Source organism: Saimiri boliviensis, chromosome 13 (assembly GCF_048565385.1).
Source record: "Saimiri boliviensis isolate mSaiBol1 chromosome 13, mSaiBol1.pri, whole genome shotgun sequence".
Classification (NCBI taxonomy): Eukaryota; Metazoa; Chordata; class Mammalia; order Primates; family Cebidae; genus Saimiri; species Saimiri boliviensis.
This window is the reverse complement of record NC_133461.1, coordinates 77,494,855-77,517,246: the sequence shown is the minus strand read 5'-3', so window position 1 is coordinate 77,517,246 and position 22,392 is coordinate 77,494,855. Positions and strand designations below refer to the sequence as shown.

General features: G+C 41.2%; 1 protein-coding gene across 6 annotated transcripts in view; it reads left to right on the top strand.

Moving 5' to 3' along the window:
* TACC1 (transforming acidic coiled-coil containing protein 1) overlaps positions 1 to 22,392 on the top strand; it is a 62,172-nt gene that overhangs the window by 4,535 nt on the left and 35,245 nt on the right. The gene's annotated exons all lie outside the window — the stretch shown is intronic.

The following is a 22,392-nucleotide window of genomic DNA, read 5'->3' as shown; positions in this document are numbered from 1 at the left end:
CACATATAGAAGCTGCTTTTAGGCTTACTGGTCAACTAAAACTCTAGCCAAAGAGATTTCCTGAAAATAACCAGACTGCCAGCTGTAAAGCTTGGGATGGTCTGTATTTGTTGTCTGTTTTCTCCCACAAAAGATGTTTAACATTGCTGCTATTGTATTGTTTTTTCTCTTTGCTGGGAAATATATTGATGAAGAAACATCCCCGAGGAGTGGACTTTTGAGGAGGTACCATCTCAAGTTCATCCTCTGTTTTGTTTTTTGAGACGGGATCTCTGTCTAGACTGGAGTGCAGTGGCATGATCATAGCTCACTGAAGCTGCCAACTCCTGGGCTCAAGTGATCCTCCTGCCTCAGCCTCCTGAGTAGCTGGGACCATAGGCACACACTACCATGCCTGGCTAACTTTTTAATTTTTTTGTAGAGACAAGGCCTCACCATGTTGCCTAGGCTGATCTCAAACTCCTGGCCTAAAGGGATTCTCCTGCCTTAGCCTCCCAACGTTCTGGGATTACAGGCGTGAGCTACCATGCCTGGCTTTTGTGTGTGTGTGTTTCATGGAGGACTTAGTGGCTGTGGCTTTCTGTAGCTGTTTTAGTCACAAAAACGGCAGTGGGTACATTCTGCCCCTTGAGTTTCTCCTTCACCAACATAGCCCTCCTTCCTCAAGCACACACACCTTTATCTACAGATTGTTACCTCTCTTTGAGAAAGAGAATCTTAATTGGTGCAGAAGCTCTCACATCACCCTTGGAACAACTTGTTATACCTCTCCAGTTTGATGTGTTAATTAAATGCCTAAGTATTTCAAAGACATACTATAGTTCTCTGGAATTTTCCCCAGAATAGAAGTAAAGAGATAAGTGGGATCTATACATAGATATTTACTGCCTCAGGTCTGTGGGGGAATGCCAAGTTGTTTGTTGACACAGTTTTGGTAGTCTTGATCAGAATCAGCAAACTGGCCTCTTAGGCCAAACTCTGCCTGCCCCATTTTTTTGCATGGCAGAAGAATGAGTTTTACGTTTTTTGATGGTTTAATGGTGATGTGTGAAAACTATGTGAAATTCAAATTTCAGGCCCCATATAGTTGCATATATATATGTGTATATATATATATATATGTAAAATTTGGTAGATACAGGGTCTTGCTATGTTGCCCAGGCTGGTTTTGAACTCCAGGGCTCAAGTAAGTGATTCCCCTACCTCAGCCTCTCAAAATGCTGGGATTTCAGGTTTCAGCCACGGCTTTCATCCCCATAAATAAGGTTTTATTGGACTACAGTCATTCTCTTTCATTCAGGTATTGTGTATGTCTGCTTTTGCTCTACAGTAGCTGGGTTAAGTACTTGGAACAGAGACCAAATGTCGGCAAAAGGCTAACGTATTTACTGTATTGTACAGAAAAAAATTGTCAGCCTATGTCTATATTTATGACAATTTCAGTAAAAATACAAAGTTTAAGTAATTTGGGATGATGACTTTAAAAATAAAAAGGTAGCAAGGTTATAGCTGCTGAACAAATAAACTGTGGGCACGAGGTGCCGTTAGTCTAGGCCTGCATGTTCAAGGAAGGCCCAGGGAGAGCCTGATGTGGCCTGGCTATTTGTCATCTTTGCAGAAGTGAAGTGATATAATTGGTCTGTCAGTGAACTTGATTTTCAGTTGACTCAAAGATCTAAGGAACAATAAAAATTATTTAAAGCTGGGTGTGGTGGCTCACGCCTGTAATCCCAGCACTTTGGGAGGCCAAAGCGGGTGGATCACCAGTGGTCAGGAGTTTAAGACCAGCCTGGCCAACATGGTGAAATCCTGTGTCTACTAAAAATACAAAAATTAGCCAGGCATGATGGCGGGCACCTGTAATCCCAGCTCCTCAGGAGGCTGAGGCAGGAGAATCGCTTAAACCCGGGAGGCAGAGGTTGCTGTGAGCTGAGATGGCACCATTGTACTCCAGCCTGGGCAACAAGAGTGAAACTCCGTCTCAAAAAAAAAAAAAAATTATTTAAAAAGGAACTTAGGGAAGAATGGGGAGAATTTTGGAATCATTTAATAGAAGTACAAACACATAAACTTTTTAACTTTTGCCCATTAAATTTTTTTTAACATTTTATTTTGTTAATAAAAAAAAAATAGTGATGGGGTTTCACTATGTTGCCCAGGCTGATCTCAAACTCCTGGGCTCAAGTGATCCTCCCACCTTGGCCTCCCAAAGTGTTGGGGTTACAGGCATGAGCCAGTCCCATTCAGTCCATTAAATGTCTTTAATGTAACTTTGGTTGTGTGATAATTTGTAAGTTGACTGTGCAGATCTCTTAAAAGGTTGATATGGTATATTTTTAGAATGTTTGAGAGAGAGAGAGAGAGTGAGAGTGAGTGTGTGTGTGTGTGTGTGTGTATGAGAGAGATACAGAAAACAGAACAGAAACCTTGTTAAAATCTGAGCCTTTGATGTTTCATTCTAAGGCTAAGGCTTTGGGTTATATATTTAATCAAATACTATGTGAAAAATTTTCATTAGGTACACGTTGAAGTGTTTCATTCAAGTCTACAGGTATATCCTCCTAGGAATTTAGTTTAACAACCTTTCCCTGCCCCTGACAAGGGAATGCTTTATTGGTTTCCTAGAAATGACTAATTAGGACCCTTCATATTACCTAGTCTATCAGTCCAACCCCTGTGCTCCTTGAACAGAATCCCAGGTCAATGCTTTTAATTTAATTTTAATTTTTTAATGTTTTGCTATGATTGGCTCTTTCACAGTTTGATTTTTTTGTATTATGAAATTCCATTTTAAGGTGTTTAAAGCTGGAAAATCTTAGCTGCATGATATAGTTAATTTTTTTTCATGTATTTTTAGCTCTGAAGTTGGAGATTCCAACCAGCTAATAAATGGGATCAGAGTCATGTGGGTTTTTTTTGTTGTTGCTCTATCAAAATGTAAACATGCCACTAGGAAGCACCTCTGCTTCTATGTGGTACCTTACCCAAGGGCATGTCTTCTTGGGGAAAAAAGTGTAGTTTTTCCAGTAGAAACTTGTGAGAGTGCAGAACCACAGAGGACCAACAGTGTCTGAATAAAAAACTCCAGGGCAGGGGAGCAAAGTCTGCCTGTGGAAAGGAAAGATTTTAGTAACTGTCAAGTCACAATTTTTCTTTTAAGATGAGTGATAAAATCAAAACCTGCCACTCCCCCATTTTGGGCTTACCCGAGCATTGAATAAAGCAGTAAAACTTGCTTTGGTACTTTCTGGTGGCAGAGACACTTTTTACCTGTGTATGTGTTTTGGGAACAGGCAGTCCTTCTAAATGCTACCATGTAATGTCCCACCTACAAAATGGATGTGGTCTAAAGCCATTTAAACATTTAAATAGCAGTTGTAGTATCTTTTTCAGGTGACCAGTTATACTTCCCAGAGGAAGTCTTGGGGTGTGTAAACCATTTTGTCACAATTTCCTAAATCCAGAGTAGTGATGGGAGATCATTGTTTATCCACCCAAAATAGTCTTCTCAGTGGATGTTTGATAACCAAGCATTGCTAAATTGCTTGGTGACTATTAAAGCTGGGCTTAGAAAGACTTTGCTGCTTGTCAGTTCAGGATCTAACCATCACTTTTCCATGTACATGACCTGATTTTATGAGTTCACACAAACATAATCACATCCCCAGGGTTTAGATTGATGGTGGCCAAACTCATAAGGGGATAATAATAATGGCATGGAGTATTTTATTAATTCACAAATGAAAAATGTATCTTGACGTTTCTGCTTGACAGCTGCAGATAATCTCTTAGCCAGTCAAGGTACCTTCTTTTTTATATCTTTGCTGGAAATATGACAATAAATGATTGATCTATAGCTTTCCCATTGCAAGATTCCCACCTAGCAAACCACCAGCTATCTGTTTCAGCCATGTTTATTTATTGGATATGTTGGAAGCAAGTAATCTTTGCTTGCAGCATCTTATTTGATTTTTATAACCATGATTCTGTGAATCATGATTATGAATCACAAGTTATTTCCATTTCACAGATGGGAAATTGAGGACAGAGCCTTTACTGCTAGTAGTGGACTTGGGTTTTAAATTCAGCTTTTAAGATTACAGATTGGGAGCTCTTTGGAATATATTATACAGCTTTTTTCTCCAGGGAATTTGTAAAGCCTCTCTCTTGTTCACTAGAGAGAAGACATATCAAGAGGAAATAAAGATTCTTAAAATGTTGCCAGAGCAGGGTGTGTGTTGGGGAAAAGTATCTTCTTAAGTATCCTGTTAAGTGATAGTAGTTCTAAAAAATCAGGAAATACATCTTCCACATGTGTGAACTTGGCACATATTATTCTGAAGTATGAAATGTATTTTAGGAAGTTGAAACATCAGAAGTTAGGAAGCTCGCAGCACAATTTAGTTATGGATTAACAGTCAAGCAAAAATAATCACGGGATAAGTAGTGCAGTGGGATTGAAAATGTTTTGCTTCCTCAATGCCTAGCTTCAGCTCATCAGTGAAAAATAAAGGAGTGGACAAATTCAGTGCCAGCTTTTGCATTCCGTCTCCACCTGAGTCACGCATGGGTGAGAAGAGGCAGGTGTGTGGAGGTGTTTGCGGCTGCCTGGACTCTGTGCCTATTTTGTGGTAGATAAAGGAGTTTTTAAGAGGCCTTTATTGATGACCTCTGGCTACATAACAGATTACTCCAAAACTGAAACCAATGAACATCTCATACAGTCTTTGTAGTTGGGAAATTTGGGAGCTGGGTGGTATGGCTCAGGTCACTTGTGAGAATGCTGTTAAGATGTCTGCTGGGACTGCAGTTGTTTAAAGACTTGACTGAGGCTGGAAGATCCTCTCCTAAGGCAACTCACTCATTCACCTGGGCTGTGAGTGCTGGCTGTTGGTGGGAGGCAGCAGTCCTCACCATGTGGACTACTACTAGTTTCCTTGAGTGTCCTCACAACATGGCAGCTGGCTACCCTGGGGTTTGTGATCCAAGAGCAAGCAAGATAGAAGCTGCGGTGTCTTCTGACTTAGCCTCCGAAGTCACACTTATTTCCACAGTATCCTTTTGGTTATACAGGTCAGTCCAAGAGCAAGGAGGTGAGACTTATTAGGTCTATCTCCTAGAAGCTGGCTACCACAGGGCCCTTTTCTACTTTTTGAAAAACTTGCATGAAGGGATAAACAAGGGTATACGTTCTTAGATGGCAAAGCTTTTCCCATTGCTTTCTTCCTTTGGAGTCTCTTCACTGCCCTCCCAACCCTACTCCTTCCTGTTACCCTCCTCCTTAAATGGGAGCAGAATAGGCCAAAGAAATGCTATAGCTGCCTATTGGCTTGTGGTCCTGCTGTCAATGTGTCTCATGTACCCAGCATGCTGGCTGCGGTTGCTCTGTCTGGAGGCCCCTCTCTTACTGAACATTCCTCCCTCTTCTTCCTTATCCAGCATCAGCTTCTCAGCTCCATGTGGGTGGTTGCTACTTTGTGAGAGAGGCAGTTGGTATTTTGAATTTTCCAGTAATTATTTCTGAAGAGATGCACATTATGGTTGTTTGGCAGCAACAGATTGAAGTTACACAATCCCAGATCTCTGCACAGGAGCCCCATCTGTTAGCACGTGCTCTTTCCCCCTTTGCTTTTCCTGCCACAATAGCTTGGGATGGAGAAGTTTTGTGGGACGGCCTTCTATGATTTCTGTCTGCGGAAGGGGATTTCTACTCTGTTTAAAATATAACCTCAAACAAATCCAGATGGTTCCAGAACCCATGGACATCTCATGAGTGAGAAGAGAAGACGCATTGATTGCTGGACTTGGCTTCTCTGGAGGAGGCTTTGGCTTCCTGGTGGGTGGACACTTCCTCATAAGTGAGTCCTGTCCTCTTACCTTATAATCTTGGCCTTCAGAGATACAGTTTGGGTCTCTTTTGTCTCTCTTTATTTTTCTTCTTCTTCTTTTCTTTTCTTTTTTTTTTTTAAGAGAGAGGATATTGCTCTGTTGTCCAGTCTGGAGTGCAGTGGTGCAATCATAGCTCACTGCAGCCTCAATTTCCAAGCTCAAGTGATCCTCCTGACTCAGCCTCCCGAGTAGCTGGGACTATAGGCATGTATCACTACATCCAGCTTGTGTCTCTTTTTAAATAAAATAGCATAAAGTACTGTTTTGGAAAGTTGAAGTGCTTTCTTCATCCTTACTACAAGCTTTTTTCAGTTTAGCAAGTGGTTTTCCAGATTATTCTTTACCTGTAGAATCTTAAGTTTTAGGGGTAGCCTTTCTCAGGAGTTAGAAGCTTATCTCAGGAGAATAGCAGTGCGGTTGGTGCCCTGTCTCTTACAAAAAGCAATGAAATTTGCCCTCCCTTAGCTTCTGGGTAATGTTTTTTTTTGGCATTTTTTTGAAGGTTAGGAAGGAAGGGGTTTAAACAGGTAGTTTGTTGTCTGGGTTCTATCAGAGGCGGTGTTTGTTTGTGTGTGTGTGTGTGTGTGTGTGTGTGTGTGTGTGTGTGTGTGTCTGCTTTTGGTTGGTGAGAATTTTTTTTTTTTTTTTTTTTTTTTTTTTTTTTTTTGAGATGAGTCTCGCTCTGTCACTCAGGTGACAGAGTACAGTGGTGCGATCTAGGCTTACTGCAACCTCCGCCTCCCAGATTCAAGCGTTTCTCCTGCCTCAGCCTCCCAAGTAGCTGAAACTACAGGCACATATCACCATGCCCAGCTAGTTTTTTGTATTTTTAGTAGTGATGCAGTTTCACTGTGTTAGCCAGGATGGTCTCGATCTCTTGACCTTGTGATCCGCCTGCCTTGGCCCCGCAAAGTGCTGGGATTAACAGTTGTGAGCCACCATGCCCAGCTGAGACATCTTAAAACGGTGAGGTACCTAAGAGGATGGTCTGCGTTGATTCACCCACCCCTCTCCCATGCTTCTGGGGAGCCTGGATCCCAGTGGTTGTCGGGGAAATGTGAGCTGTGCAGCCTATACCCTTGTATTCTACTCCGCATTCCTGGAAAAGGACCTACTGTACGGTTGTTCCGACCCTGGACAGGAAACTATCTATTTCTCCATTTTAAGGCTGATGACTAAGTGGCTGAGAATGTATATATATATAATACATTTCAACATTGGAGGAATCAGAGGGACTGGGAACCCAAAGACATGAAACTGGGGGAAAAAAACCCCTCAAATTTTGGACTCTTTCCTAAATGCTAATATACACCTGATTAACAGTCTCCTCAGGACAGACCACTTGAGCGGAAAGGGTTGGTGCCAGAATCATGCTTGTTTCCCTCCTGAAGCTCTCGATTCAGCTTAGGGGAAGAGGGCTGTGAGGGTAAGACCAAGGCACAGAAAGGAGGACTGGGGCCTTCAGGACAAAGGGCCAAGAGAAGAACTGTGCCAAGCTGTCCCCCAGCTGTTAGCATAGAGCTGAGCCGAGCATCACTGAACAACAATTAGATAGGCTTTGTCGGTATGCAGCAGATCATCAAGTGAGGAGGGGTCCTTTGTGTGTCAGATGCTTGCCCTACAGTGAGCACTGGTTGAGCATCAACTCTGGTTTGGGCGCTCAGTTTCTGCTTCCAGGGATACAAAAAGTAAGGCCCCTGTGGGGCTTCAACTCTGAAGGTAGCTAGCCCTACCCTGTTTCCCAGACCTCTTGGCTTCCTTGGCTTCCCAAGAAGTTTTAGCAGCAAAAGATAGGGAATTTGTGAGGGAGGAAATTCTCCCACAAATCTGGAAGTCAAGTGTTAAAAGGAAAAAGTCAAATGTTAAAAATTAGAATTCAAAAAATCCCCCTGCCCACGAAGTGAAAAAAACCTTTTGGGCTTGACAATTATCATAACTCTAGGATGTTTCATATACCATACTTGGCTATATCTGTTGTGGAAGAGAGAGGTGATGTCATTTTTTCACCTCTTTCCGTAAATAGAATTTATGTAGCACATGTGGGCTTCCTCAAGAGAAATTTAAAACCCCAAATTGATCGGATGGTGAGACCTACCACCTCTCTCAAGCATGTGTCTCTCCAAGTGACACACATAAGAGACTATTTAAAGCATGTACTGTGGCTGTGTGTGCTGGCTCACTTCTGTAATCCCAGCACTTTGGGAAGCCAAGGTGGGAGGATTGCTTGAGACAAGCCTGAGCAACAAAATGAGATCCTGAATGTACCAAAAAAAAAAAAAAAAATGAGGGCATGGTGGCATGTGCCTTTAGTCCCAGCTGCTCAGGAGGCTAAGGTGGGAGGATCACTTGAGCCTGGGAGATTGAGGCTGCAGTGAGCCATAATCACCCCACTAATTGCCCCACTGTACTCCAGCCTGGACAATAGAGCGAGACTTTATCTCAAAGAAAAAAAAAGAAATGTTAATATTTGTGATATAGTTGAACATTTTATTAGAAATTACAGGACACTCCTGCTCCATTTCCCTTGGGCCTAAGCCTCCATGTTCTTTTTTAAAAAATAGTTTCATTGAGATAAGTTTATTTGCCATACAATTTACCATTTAAAAGCTGTATAGTAGTTTTTAATTTACCAACAGATTTGTACAACTATCACATCAATCTAATTGTTAGAACATTTTATCACCCCCAAAGGAAATCCTATACCCATTAGCAGTCACACTCCATTCCTCTTCCTTCCCACCTCCCAGTCCTAGGCAACTGATGATCTGGTTTGTGTCTTGATAGATTTGTTTATCTAGACATTTCATGTAAGTGGAATAGGAGAATATGTAGTCTTGTATGACTGAGTCAGTTCATTAACCATAATGTTTTCAAGGTTCAGCTATGTTGTAGCAACTATGAGGTCTTTATTCCTTTTTTATTGCTGAACAATACTCCATTTTATTAATATACCATATTTATTTACCTGTTTATCAGTTGATGGACATTTGGGTTATTTCCACTTTTGGCTATGATGAATAATGCTGCTATGAACATTCACATTCATGGGTATATGTTTTCACTTCTTGGGTATATACCTAGGAGTAGAATTCCTAGGTCATATGGTAACTTTATATCAAAACATTTTCAGGAACTGCCAAACTTTTTCAAAATAACTGCACCATTTTACATTTCTGCCAGTAGTATTTGAGGGTTTCAGTTTCTCCACATCCTCTCCAACACTTCTTATTGTCAGTCTATTTAGTTATAGACATCCCAGTAGGTGTGAAGTAGTTTTGATTTGCATATGGTTTTCATCTGCATTTCCCTAATGGCTAAGGATATTGAGCATCTTTTCATGTAGCTATTGGGTATTTGTATATATTGGTTTTTTTTAGGTTTTGTTTTTGTTTTTGTTTTGAGATGGGAGTCTTGCTCTGTTGCCCAGGCTAGCATACAGTGGTGTGATCTCGGCTCTGCATCCTCCACTCCCGGGTTCAGGCAATTCTCCTTCAGCAGCCTCCTGAGTAGCTGGGATTACAGGTGTATACCACCATGCCTGGCTAATTTTTTTTGTATTTTTTTAGTAGAGATGGGGTTTCACCATGTTGGCCAGGCTGTTCTCAAACTCCTGATTTTTTTTTGTTTCTCTGATCTGTATGTCTCTTGATATGCTGGTACCACCACACTGTCTTGATTACTATAGCTTTGTATTAAACTTTGAAATCAAGAAGTATGAGGCCTCCAAATTTGACCATTTTTTCATGATTGTTTTAGCTATTCTGAGTCCATTGCGTTTCTATATGAATTTTAGAATCAGTTTGTTAATTTTTGCAAAGAAGGCAACTGGGATTTTGATACTGATTCTTCACTTCAGGTTGGGTGACAGAGCAACACTGATTAATTAGAGCAACACTAATTAAACACTGAAAATCAGTGTTTAATCTATAAAAAAAATTGGGAAATCTTAACATTAAATCTTCCAATCCATGAGCATGGGATATCTTTCATTTATTTAAGTCTTCAATTGCTTCAAACAATGTTGTTGTTGTTGTTTATTTGTTTTTTGAGATGGAGTCTCCCTCTTTTGCTCAGGCTGGAGTACAATGGTGTGATCTCCGCTCACTGCAACCTCTGCCTCCTGGATTCAAGCAATTCTCCTGCCTTAGCCTACAGAGTAGCTGGAACTGCAGGCACACACCACCATGCCTGGCTAATTTTTTGTATTTTTTTTTTAGTAGAGACAGGGTTTCACCATGTTAGAATGGTCTCAATCTTTTGACCTCATGATCTGCCTGCCTTGACCTCCCAAAGTGCTGAGATTACAGGCATGAGCCACTGTACTGAATCAAAACAATGTTTTTGTTGTTTGTTTGTTTTTTGAGACATGGTCTTGCTCTGTCACCCAACCTGAATTGCATTGGTGTGATCATGCTCACTGCAGCCTCAGTGGCTCACTGCAACCTCAACTTCCCAGGCTTAGGCCATCCTCCTGCCTCAGCCTTCCTAGTATCTGGAACCATAGACATTTGCCACCATATCCAGGTGATTTTTAAATTATTTGTAGAGACAGGATCTATGTTGCCCAGGCTGGTTTTGAACTCCTGAACTTAAGTGATCCTCCTGTCTGCTACTCCCAAAGTGCCAGAATTACAGGCGTGAGCCATTGCTCCTGGCCCTGTAGTTTTTATAGTATAAGTTGTCTCAGTCTGTTTTGCATTGCTGTAAAGCAGGGGTCCCCAACCCCTGGGCCTATTAGGAATGGGCCACACAGCAGGAGGTGAGCATCAGGGTGAGTGAGCATTACTCCCTGAGCTCCGCCTCCTGTCAGATCAGTGGTGGCATTAGAGTGGGAACCCTGTTGTGAAGGGCACATGCCAGGGGTCTAGGTTTGCACTCCTAATGAGAATCTAATCCCTGATGATCTGAACTGGAACAGTTTCATCCCAAAACCATATCCTCACCTCCCATCTCCCCGATCCATGGAAAAATTGTCTTCCATGAAACCAGTCCCTGGTGCCAAAAAGGTTGGAGGCCGCTGCTGTAAAGGAATACCTGAGGCTGGGTAATTTATAAAGAAAAGAGGTTTATTTGGCTCACAGTTCTACAGGCTGTAGAAGAAACATGGCACAGGCATCTGTTTCTGGTGAGGGCATCAGGGAGCTTCCAGTTCTGGCAGAAGGCAAAAGGTGTGTCACGTGACGAGAGAGGAGAAGGAGAAAGAAAGAGAAAAGGAGGCGCTGGGCTCTTTGATAATCAGACCTGGGGAGAACTAATAGAATAAGAACTCACTTCAGGACAAGAACAAGCCATGACCCAGACACCTCCCACTAGGCCTTACCTGCAACACTGGGAATCAAATTTTAACATGAGATTTGGAGGGGACAAATATCCAAACTATATCAATGTCTTATATTTCTTTTGTTAAATTATTTCCAAAATATTTTATTTTTTGATACTGTCATAAATGGAATTTTCTTAAAATTTTTTTTTGGGAATTTTCATTGCAGGTGTGTAGAAATACAATTGATTTTTACACATTGATCTTACATCCTACAGCCTTGTTGGTTTCATTTAGTTTTTTGGTGGATTCCTTAGGACTTTCTATATACAAGATACGTCATCTGCAAATAGAGATAGTTTTACTTCCTTTCCAATAGGGATGCCTTTTATTTCTTTTCTTGCCAATTACCTTGGTTAGAACTTCTAGAACAATTTTGAGGAGAAGTCACAAGAGCTGACATTTTTGTCTCATTTTTGACATTAGAGTGAGAGCATTCAGTCTTCTATCTTTAAATGTGAGCATCAACTGTGGATTTTTCATAAATGCCCTTTATTAAGTTGAGGAGGTTCCCTTCTAGTCCTAGTTTGTTTAGTGTTTTTTATCATAAAAGGGATTTTGTCAAATGCTTTTTCTATGTATATTGACATGTGAGTTTTGTCCTCTGTTCTGTTGATTGTTGTATATTACATTAATTGATTTTCAGATATTAAAGCAACCTTGCATTCCTGGGATAAATCCTCCTTGTTTTTGGTGTGTAATCCTTTTTATGTGTTGCTGGATTTCATTTACTAGTATTTTGTTGAGGATTTTTTTTCATCTGTATTCAGTAGGAGATATTGGTTTGTAGTTTTTTTCCCCTTGCGATGCCTTTGTTTGGCTTCGGCACCAGAGTAATATTGGCGTGATGAAATAAGTTGGAAAGTACTTCTTCCCTCAGTTTGTTTTTGGAAGAGTTTACGAACAATTGGTATTAATTCTTTAAATATTTGGTAGAATTCACCAGTATGGTCCAGGTCTTTTCTTTGGAGGAAGTTTTAAACTTACCAGCTTAATCTCTCTGCCTATTTTAGATCCATTCGCATTTTCTGTTTCCTCTTGAGTTGGTTTTATTAGTTGGTGTCTTTCTTGGCATTTATCTATTTTATTGAAATTGCCTAATTTGTTAGCCTACAGTTACTCATAGTATCTTTTCTTATTTTTTAATGGAATTAGTAAGTTCTGCTGTGCCTTTTTCCCAGGGTTGATTTGAGGATCAAATTGGGTAATGTTTATAGAAGTGCTTTGAAGGCTGTATGAGTATTTTATTTGTTCTAAATTTTTAATTTAGAAAACATAATTGTTCTAGAACCAATTTTAGTTATTAAATTCCTTTGCATTTTTCACACTCAGTGTCAAGAGTAGGCCAGAGTTTACCACTGTTGCAATTTTTTATTTTTCAGATGGGGCCTCACCGTTTTGCCCAGACTGCAGTACAGTGGTGCTATCACAGCTTACTATAGCCTCAGACCTCCTAGGCTCAAGTGATCCTCCTGCCTCAGCCTCCTGAATAGCTGGGACTGTAGGCAGATACCACTGCACTCAGCTAATTTTTAGTTTTTTTGTAGAATCAGGGTCTTCTATGTTGATCAGGCTAGTCTCAAACTCCTCGGCCCAAGTGATCTCCCCACCTTGGCCTCCCAACTGTCTACAGTTTGTGAAGTTTAACATTTGCGATTTGCTCCTCTTTGTCAGTTGCACTTGAGGGGAGAGATTAGTACCCTTGTTACCAAAGGAATATGAACTAAAATTGAGTTGAAAGGGCAATTGAAGTGATATTGGGACCTATCTGCCTATTTCTTGAGGGATAGAGAACATAGATCCTATACTATCAGGGTCAAAGGGCATCAGTACCCCATCAGGAAGTCATCTTTGGGCTCTGACCCATTTGTTCCTGGCTAGCACTGAGAGCAGCTGTTTCCTTTCTTCTCTGAGGAATCACTGAGCATGGCCCATTCTTTGGCTGCCTAATCTCTCATAGCCCATACCTTAGATGCATTATATTTATTCCCGCCTCTTCCCAGCTTGCTTCTAAGTCAATAATAAAGGTCGTTTAAAAATACAAATCAGCTGGCTTTCAAAAATAAAGCATTTTTTTCTAGAGGTTTCTTCTTTTGCTGAATACGAAAACAAATTTTAAAAGGAAATAATTAATTGAGAAAGGGAAGCTGGTGACACAGGAAATGACTCCTTTAAAAGCAGAAGTCCAGGCACAGGGTTTTCTGTGCAAACGTGTTGTGGGCCTTGAGGTGATAGTCCTGTGAGGCGGTGGTAGGGCTTTCCTCCTGATTCAGTACTCAGCTAGTCTCAAGCGGCCTTGGGTGAGGCTTTTGCCTCCTTAACTGGATGCTGAACAGGCCCCTTGCACTTACTTTGGGACTCAGTTGTGCCTGTGCCTAGAACGCGGTATGCTGCTGCTGATAAAGACCTGTGCTCGGTTGGTTGGCTAGACGGTGATCTGTGAAGAAATTCTGTGGTTCCAGTTTAGGGCTTCAGGTCCTGACAAAGCTACTGGTTTAAATGAATTGCAGAGTGCTGACGTTGAACATCTGGTTTAGATCTTTATTAGAATTTCCTAATACTGTGGCTTACAGTCAATTGCTTTTATATGTTTGTAAAATTTCACCATTAGTGCTCAGCCTTCCAAATTTGTGGCATCCTTTGCATGTCTTTTGTGTGGCCCTCCGTGGCAGAGATGCACACTTGGGGCTTGAATTCAGAAATCTAGGCCACTGTGTTGGTAACCAGGGTGTCTATTCGTTTGTTGTCAGACGCTTACTTAATATGACACATATTGCAACCTGGGCAGTTGTGTGAAGCTGTGGGGTCACCTCCACTAATGAGGACAGAGTAGAGCAGAGAGGGGATAATTTCATCTGTTTGAGATACGTGGCCCCAGTGTGGTTGGGTGGGTTCCCTTTCTGACTTCTGGGTGGTGCTCAGAAGCATGGCCCTGGGGGTTTGTTCTAGAGACAAGCCATGCCCTTCCATTCTGGCTCCATGTTTGCCCTCAGTGGTGTGACAGCACAGAGCAATGTCCTTGACTCCATCATGCCATTAGCAGGAACCCTGGAGCCCTTCTTCCTTGGTTTATGGTCCACTTGGGTTTTCTTAGGTTCATCCTATGAATGAACAGAAATTAGATGAATGAAGATAGCTCTAGAATTAATTAGTGGGCTCAAGCATGATTGAGTCATGGCCTGTGTGTGTGTGTGTGTGTGTGTGTGTGTGTGTGTGCGTGTGTGTGACAGACAGACAGACAGACAGAGAATAAATTCCACCCCTCTGTCTTGGGAGGAGGTGGAGGGATGGGCTGGCTAGGTTGAGGATGGGAGTCCTGTGGTGAATGGAGGCAGAGGATAAATGGGTAGAAGGGGATTCGGTTTTGGGTAAGAAGAAATTTTTGTGCTTACTAAGAAGGATTCTAGGCCTGTATTCTTGTGGCCCGGTAGATTGTGTTTGTGTATCAGTTGCTAACCTGTAGCTTGTGGAATATGTGGTGTCTTTTCTATACCAGTACTCTGATTCTCCAGCTCCAACTGGGCTTTCGACAAGTCAGTTCTATTCTGATACTTACTTCCTGGAGTTAGCCTCAGACTCCGGAGGTTTCAGAGCTCGATCTCGCAAAACTGCTCTCACTTCAGATGCCAATTGGAAGTCCCAGATCTCAGTCACTTGTGCTTCTGTCTGACTTGGCTACAAATTTTGGGGTTTTCATACCCTCACCCAGGTTTGATCATTCATTAGAATGATTCCAAGAACTCAGGAAAGTATGAATGTTTGCTGGTTTATTATAAAGGTTACAACTGAGAAACATGGAAGAGCTAGGTGTAAGGAGGGGTGTGTAGCTTCCACGCCCTCTGGGAACGCCACCCTCCATGCACATCTAAGTTTCATTAAGCGCAACAAATGGGCCAGGAGTGGAAATTTTGGTTTATTTTTGTATTTCCTCTGTGTTTGCTCTTAATTCATCTACTGATCTAATCTCTGTCTGTATTCACCAAGCCGCCAGGGAATGCTGTGCTTGTCAGAATCAAACTCATTAAACTCATTCTAGAGAGAGAGCTTTTCAGTGCCCTGGAAGGGAAGAAGGTTTTTAGGAAACACAGAATTTCTGTAAAAATGGAAAGGCGCATAAAGATAGGTTAGTTACATAACAGTGCTTTCAGATGAAAAGCAAGGCCTGACATTTGTGGCCCAAACTCTTCATTATGGGAGACTGGGACCTGGAGCCAACTGAGAATCTGGGTATATGACTTCTTACTAAAGTTACTTGTAGTGTGATACCTGAAATTTAGATTCTTTTCTTTTTCTTTATTTTCATTTCCCAGGGACTTGCTCTGTTGTCTAGGCTGGAGTGCAGTAGTGTGATCATAGATCACTGTAGCCTCTAACTCCTGGACTCAAGTGGTCCTCCCAGCTCTGCCTCCTGAATAGCTGGGACTACAGGCGTGTGCCACTATGTCTGGCTAATTTACTTTTATTTTTTTGTAGAGATAGGGTTTCACCATGTTGTCCAAGTTGGTCTTGAACGCCTGGGCTCAAGCAGTCCCCTTCCTCGGCCTCCCAAAGTGTTGGGATTACAGGTGTGAGCTGCTGGGCCTGGCCTAGTGTTTTAGGGCAGCACTAGGTCAGCTGGTACTGAGACGCTGATAGATAGTGTAAATGCAAATAGAATCTTACCCAAACACACCTTTTCAAGTTATGTGGTTGGTTTGTTTTTCTCTCGTTTTCCATTCTCCAGGCTCCCCAAACTGGTTTAAGTAAATGAGCAATTCTCTCCCACCCAGTGCCTCTGCCTGTTTGGACCTTCTCTTGATGATTGAAGATGCCAGACCCAGCTGAGGTCTGCAGTGACTGGGTGTAGGGCTGGGCAAATTTATTTACCTGGCACCTGCCCTGAGCTGGCCAAGAAATGACTGGGCAGAGGTGTCTTCCGTGGAGTTCCTTGAGCCCTCTGCTCAGCCTGGGGACTGGAGTGGGGTGGTATTTGTTTTCCTTCTCCATTCCACCATGGCAGGGTCATGCGTTTTATGATATAACAGATAAAGCTCCCTATCACTCATGCAAACTTTGCATAAATCTCGATTCCCAGCTGCTTGACTGATGTGGGAACACAAGTACCAGTGAGAGGAGTGTGTAGGGGTGAAGCCATCTCACACAGTATTACCCTTCCTAAGTGTAGAGTGAGGAGATGACACAGCTGTTGACCCCCCTTACTCTGCAGAGTGTTTGGTGCCCAAGGACAGTTGCTGGAGCAGGGCTGGGCCTAGAGCTTTTGTCTTGTGCTGAGATGTGCTCCTTTTTTTTTTTTTTTGTCTCCTTCTTCCCCAGCTCTTGGGTGGCTTTGCTACCATTGCTGATTGTGCACACCCCTTTTTGAGAATCTCAGGTTTTCAGCTTGGTAAAAGCAGCTGGTGGAGATGATGGTGAGAGGAGGAAGGACCTAAAAGGAGTGGGTACATGTGGAGGAAGGTGGATAGGCTCTGTCCTTGTCTTAAGGAGATTAGGGCAGAAATAGAAGGCTAGGAGAGAGTTTAGCAAAAGGTTATTCTCATAGACTCCTTTCTTTCTTTTGGGGCTGTAGGATTGATGGTGAAGAAGTCTGGTAACAGAGAAGAAAAAAAACCCCAAGAGGTGGATGAGTGTGGGACTTATTAGAAGGAGGGGAAAGGGCTTCTCAACTCCTGACAGCTGAGTGTTAGTAGCACTTTACTTCCCTTCCCCTTAATCATTAGGTTATCCGGAAGCTGCAGGGAAAGAACACATAGCCGTGGATATTCTGGCCCTGGGATCCTGTGAAGGAGAATGGTAGTAAATGTTTGGGAGTCCATGACAAAAAGAGTGGAAGAGAAATTATGTAACTGTAAAAAAGCTTTTAAAAACCAGGATCAGCTTCCAACACTACATACAACAGCGGAACTTCTATTCCCATTGCCCAGAGAAAGGACTATCAAGATTTTGCCATACTTGCTTCCCCCATCCTCTTTCTTTTTCTTTTTGTTACTTAGATATTTTTAAAAGCAAATTGTAGATATCATGTCATGATGCCACATATGATCATGTCATTATACCTATGATGTTATTATCAATAATATACTCTTAATTTAAAAAGATATTTAAAATTTAGGCTTTATCTTAGTTTTTGTTTTTTGTTTTTTTGGTTTTTTTTTTTTGGTAAACTTGTTTTTTTAATAAACTTTTGGCTGAGTACAGTGGCTCACACCTGTAATCTTAGCATTTTGGGGGGCCAAGGCAGAAAGATCAGTTGACAACAGGAGTTGGAGGCCAGCCTGGACAACATAGTAAGACCCCGTGTCTAAAAAAATTTTTTTTAAAAACTTAGCTGCGCATGCTGGCCGTGTGCCTTTAGTCTCAGTTTCTCAGGAGCCTGAGACGGAGATTGTTTGAGCCTAGGAGGTTGAAGCTGCAGTGACCTCTGATTGCCTCGTAGCACTCTAGCCTGGATGACAGAGCAAGACCCTGTCTCCAATAAATAAATAAGTATTTAAAACTTACAGATTTTAAAATTAGGATTTAAAGTATGTTAAAGCTCAAAGATGAAAGCGTAGAATGGATATCACTTATTATTACGTAGTATTCAGTGTGAATTCCAATGATCACATCTATTTCCATGGCTTTGGTAATGTCAAATATTAGTCCCAGCCCAGATTTCTTCTCTGAGTATACTACCTATTCAATATCTCTGCTTCAAAATCCCAAAACAGGCTGGGCATGGTGGCTCACACCTATAATACCAGCCCTCAAGGAGACTGAGGTGGGAGGATGCTGTGGGCCCAGGAGTTTGAGATCAGCCGAGACAATGTAGTGCAACCCCCATCTGTACATAAAAATTAAAAACTAGCTGGCTGTGGTGGTGTGTGCCTGTAGTCCCAGCTACTTGGGAGTCCTAGGAGGGGGGATCCTTGAGCCTAAGAGTTCGAGGTTGGAGTGAGCCAGAATCACACTACTGTGTTCAAGCCTAGGTGACAGAGTCAGACCCTGTCTCTAAAATAAAGAAAGTATTTAAACTATGTTTAAAAAAATTTGTTTGAAATGAAATATGGAATAATTTTAAAAACCCTGAAACAGTTCTCAGCATGTCTAAGGCCAAACCCATGGCCCCATTCCAACAGTCCCCAAGCATTCACTAGAATTTCCTGCATCTCATTGAATGGCACTAGTCTTCTAGTTTCAAAGGCTAAAAACTTACAAATCATCTTTGCTACCTTCTCCTACTTCAGTCCTGTGTGCAGCTTATCACCCAGCTTTATCAGTCTCACCTCCTATTTCCTCTCTAGAATGTAACTCCTCTTCCTATTCATTAGCGTCACCCTTGCCAAAGCCCCTAGAATAACATACTAGCAGTTTTACATGTTCCATGTTTACCCTCTTTAATCCTTTTCCACGATGCAACTGGGGTCTGTTCAAAATGTAAATCTGAGTTCTTGTCTGCTGCTTAAAAATTCTTTATGGCTTCCTGTTGCTCTTAGAATAAAACCAGATTCTTGATAAGGCCTGCAAGGCTCTTTAAGCATGATGCCTTTCTATTTTCCCAGCCTCATTTCTCCCCTACATTCTTTCAGTAATTATTTAATTAATGTCTCTCTTTCCTGATAGTCTCTAAACTGCATGAGAATAGAGCCCGCCTCTTTTTTGCTTGCTGTTACATCCCCAGTGCCAAGCACAGAGCCCAGTACTTAAAAATGCTCAGATGTTTGTTGAATGACTGAGTGAATGTGTGAGTGAAATGGAGTGGCGGGGGCAAATCATTCCTGATGGATAAGGAGCTGGCTTCTCTTTGCATTGCCTGTTAGTTTTCTCTTATATTGACTTGAAATCCACTTTCCTCTTAATATTAATAGTTGTCCACATGATCCTAATTTTATCCTCTGAAGCTGCAGTAATTCTAATCCCTTTACCTCAAGAGCCCTTAAAATATTTATAGACTCTATAATGTTTCTTGGTTTTCTAGGCTAAATATCTTAGTTTAATTGTTTACAGATACGCCACCTTGATCCACATTCCTCTAAGGATGTTCACTTTTGTCCATAGTTTTTTAAGATGAGGAACTTAGAACTGAATCAGAATCTAACTGAATTCACAATCCCAGATGTTATGTGATGAGAGAGACTACAAGAAACTGTTCTGGCCATCAAGAGATGAATTAACGTAAGGTTTAGCAGCCAGGCCTTAGTGTTGGACAGTTTTTAGTTTGCCTACTGGTAAAGACTGATGTCTCGGTTCACTAAGATAATCCTAGTGAGCTCTTAGTAGCCCATTGCCTGTTCCATCCAACCCCTCAGTTTGTTTTACTCAATACTGTTTTCATTGATGTTTCTGCTTATCTGTTAATGGCATCTGAAGTTGCATTTGCTTTGTGTTCAGTTATGCCACCATGGGTTGTGTTGAGTTTGCAGTTAACTGCAATCACATGTGAGAAAATGTTGGCCGGTTGCTCAGGTAGGTCTCTCATCCTGTACTTATATGAAGGTTTGCTCTCCTCCTCTGGCCTCCTTGAGGACATTGCATAGGACATGATTGTAATGCCTATCCTGTCATATCTGAAAGGTTTATGTATTTGTCTCTCATTAGGTGGCATCACTTAATCTCAGAATCTTGGGATTTGAGTTTTCTGTGCTCTTAAGTTTGGATACATTTGGTTTCAAAGGGCAGAAATCCACTCAGACTAGCTCAAATACACATACATCATTGAGAAAGGGGAGTTTCGTGGAGATTAAGCTGGGGCAGTATAAGTAGGCCTTTGTGGGCATTGAAAAGTCCTCAGGTACCTCTGTTCTCTATCACTTGTCTACTGGGATAGGATGGTCTTCTGTCTCTTTTTTATCCTGATCTCAGTCTCTTACAGATCCACTTACTGTCTTAATTCAGATTCTTGAGAGAGAATCTGTTGAGTATTTGTATCAGTTGGATAATGCAAATAGTACTTACTTAGGAAAAGACTAAGTAGAACAAGTGTCTACTGCATATATATCTTATGTGATATTAACATTCTGTAGGTCCAGAGGAGCCATTGGACATCAACAGCTTAAATGTTAGGGATGCAGATGGGGACTGAGTTTCCAGGCACAGCCTGACAGTTTCAGGATTAGAATTTTATGCAGTGAGCAGATTTGAATCCTTGGAAGTTAAAAATACAAATACAGTCATTCACTACATAATGATGTCTTGATCAGCGACTGACTGGATGTACAATGTGATCACAGAAGATTATAATATCATGTTTTTACTTTACCTTGTCTATGTTTAGATATACAGATACTTAGCATTGTGTTACCATTGCCTACAGTATTTCAGTACGGTAATGTGCTGTTCTGGTTTGTAACCTAGGAGCAATAGGGTATACCATAGGTGTGTAGTAAATATACCATCTAGGTTTGTGTCAGGTACACTCTATGATGATCACACAGACCTACACAATGATGAAATTGCCACGATGATGATAACCAGAATCCACTCTTAAGCAACACGTAACTGTATTCCCTATTCCACAGAACAGAGTTTAAATAATCAAACTGTTTCAAAAACACAAATGGAAAACTTCCCGTATATGCCCTAGAATCGCCTCTCTGTAGACTGAAGAACTGAAAGAACCAAATAAAAAAATTTATTGGAAAACATATCCATAGCAAATGAAAGGAGGTGATTCTTGTCCTAACATTTAATACAGGCTAATTAGTTTCTGGGTAAATATCACTTGAAGTAAATTGTGTATAAGAAAGTACACATGTATTACCAATATTTTACAAATACAATTTTTATTTTTACCAAATCCATCATGATTTACTTAGATAACAGGTTCTTCCAGTTTATTAGTTTGATTTATAGTAAAATGTAGTACAAAACAGTTTTCTAGATGGAGGAACAGTGGCTCAGGACCATTTCTTGCTCGTCATTATCTGGAAAGGGTGGCTCTCCAACTGTACCACGCCACCCACTCCTGCTGGGCACACCAGGATAAAGATGTTAAAATACAGCCTCTTGTATAGGGTTTTCAAGATCTGTTACTTACAGTGGGATCATCTATAGCACACCTGAGAGATGCTGAAAGTCTCTTTAAAAGGTCATGTGTATTAGTTCCTAGAAGGCCTATTCATCCCCACTTATTTGCATATTACTATGTTTAGAGATGTACCTTCTACTTTAACCGTAGTTTTCAAAATCTTAAGGCAGTGGAACCTTTTTCTCAAAAAAAAAACCAAAACATTATGTGGACTCTGGCATATAACAGATTTTAAGGTGATATATATTATAGTTATAAAGATTGAAAACATTAGTTTTAAAAGCAGTTGTATTTGTGAGATTGAAACATACAAAGTAACTAAATCAGAGTCTAAGTAAAAACTAAGCTGGACATGGTGGCATATACCTATAATCCCAGCCACTCAGGAGGCCGAGGCAGGAGGATGGCTTGGGTCCAGGAGTTTGAGATCAGCCTAGGCAACATAGCAAGGCCATGTCTAAAAAAAAAAAAAAATCGTATTTATTTCAGTAGTGTTTGGGTTACATGTTATTGAAAGAACCTTAGCTGGGTGTGGTGGCTCACCCCTGTGATCCCAGCATGTTGGGAGGCAGAGGCAGGCAGATTGCTTGAGCCTAGTGAGACCATCCAAGCATGGTGGCTCATGCCTGTGGTCTCAGTTACTTGGGAGGTTGATGTGGGAGGATCACTTGAGCCTGGGAGGTCAAGGCTGCAGTGAGCCATGATCAGGCCACTGCACTCCAGCCTGGGTAACAGAGATACTGTCTCAAGAGAAACAAAAATAAAAACTATTCCAATGATATTCCAGTAGTACTTGACTCTGATCCTGGATCAGAATTACGAAGTAGGATTAGAGGGTCATCTCTTAATTTTTTTTTAAATCATGAGATATAACCAATTCACTGAGTTTTCTGTGCTACTCTTATTTCAGATATCTATGTCAGGAAATCACTTTGTGCTTTAATGAAATTACCTCATTCACACCTAATATTTGTAGCATTCATCCTAGTAAGACCCCAATTAAAAAGGATTTTTATTTTTCATAGGTGATTTAGAGAATTCCTGGCCCGGCTTAGAGACAGAGGTTCTAAAGAAAAAATAACTTTATTGTTTTATAATTTGTGTCTTAGTGAAATAAGGGCTATTTGTTTTAAAGCCATTTCCATAACTGATTTTTCAAATTAGCTTTCTTATTTGGTTC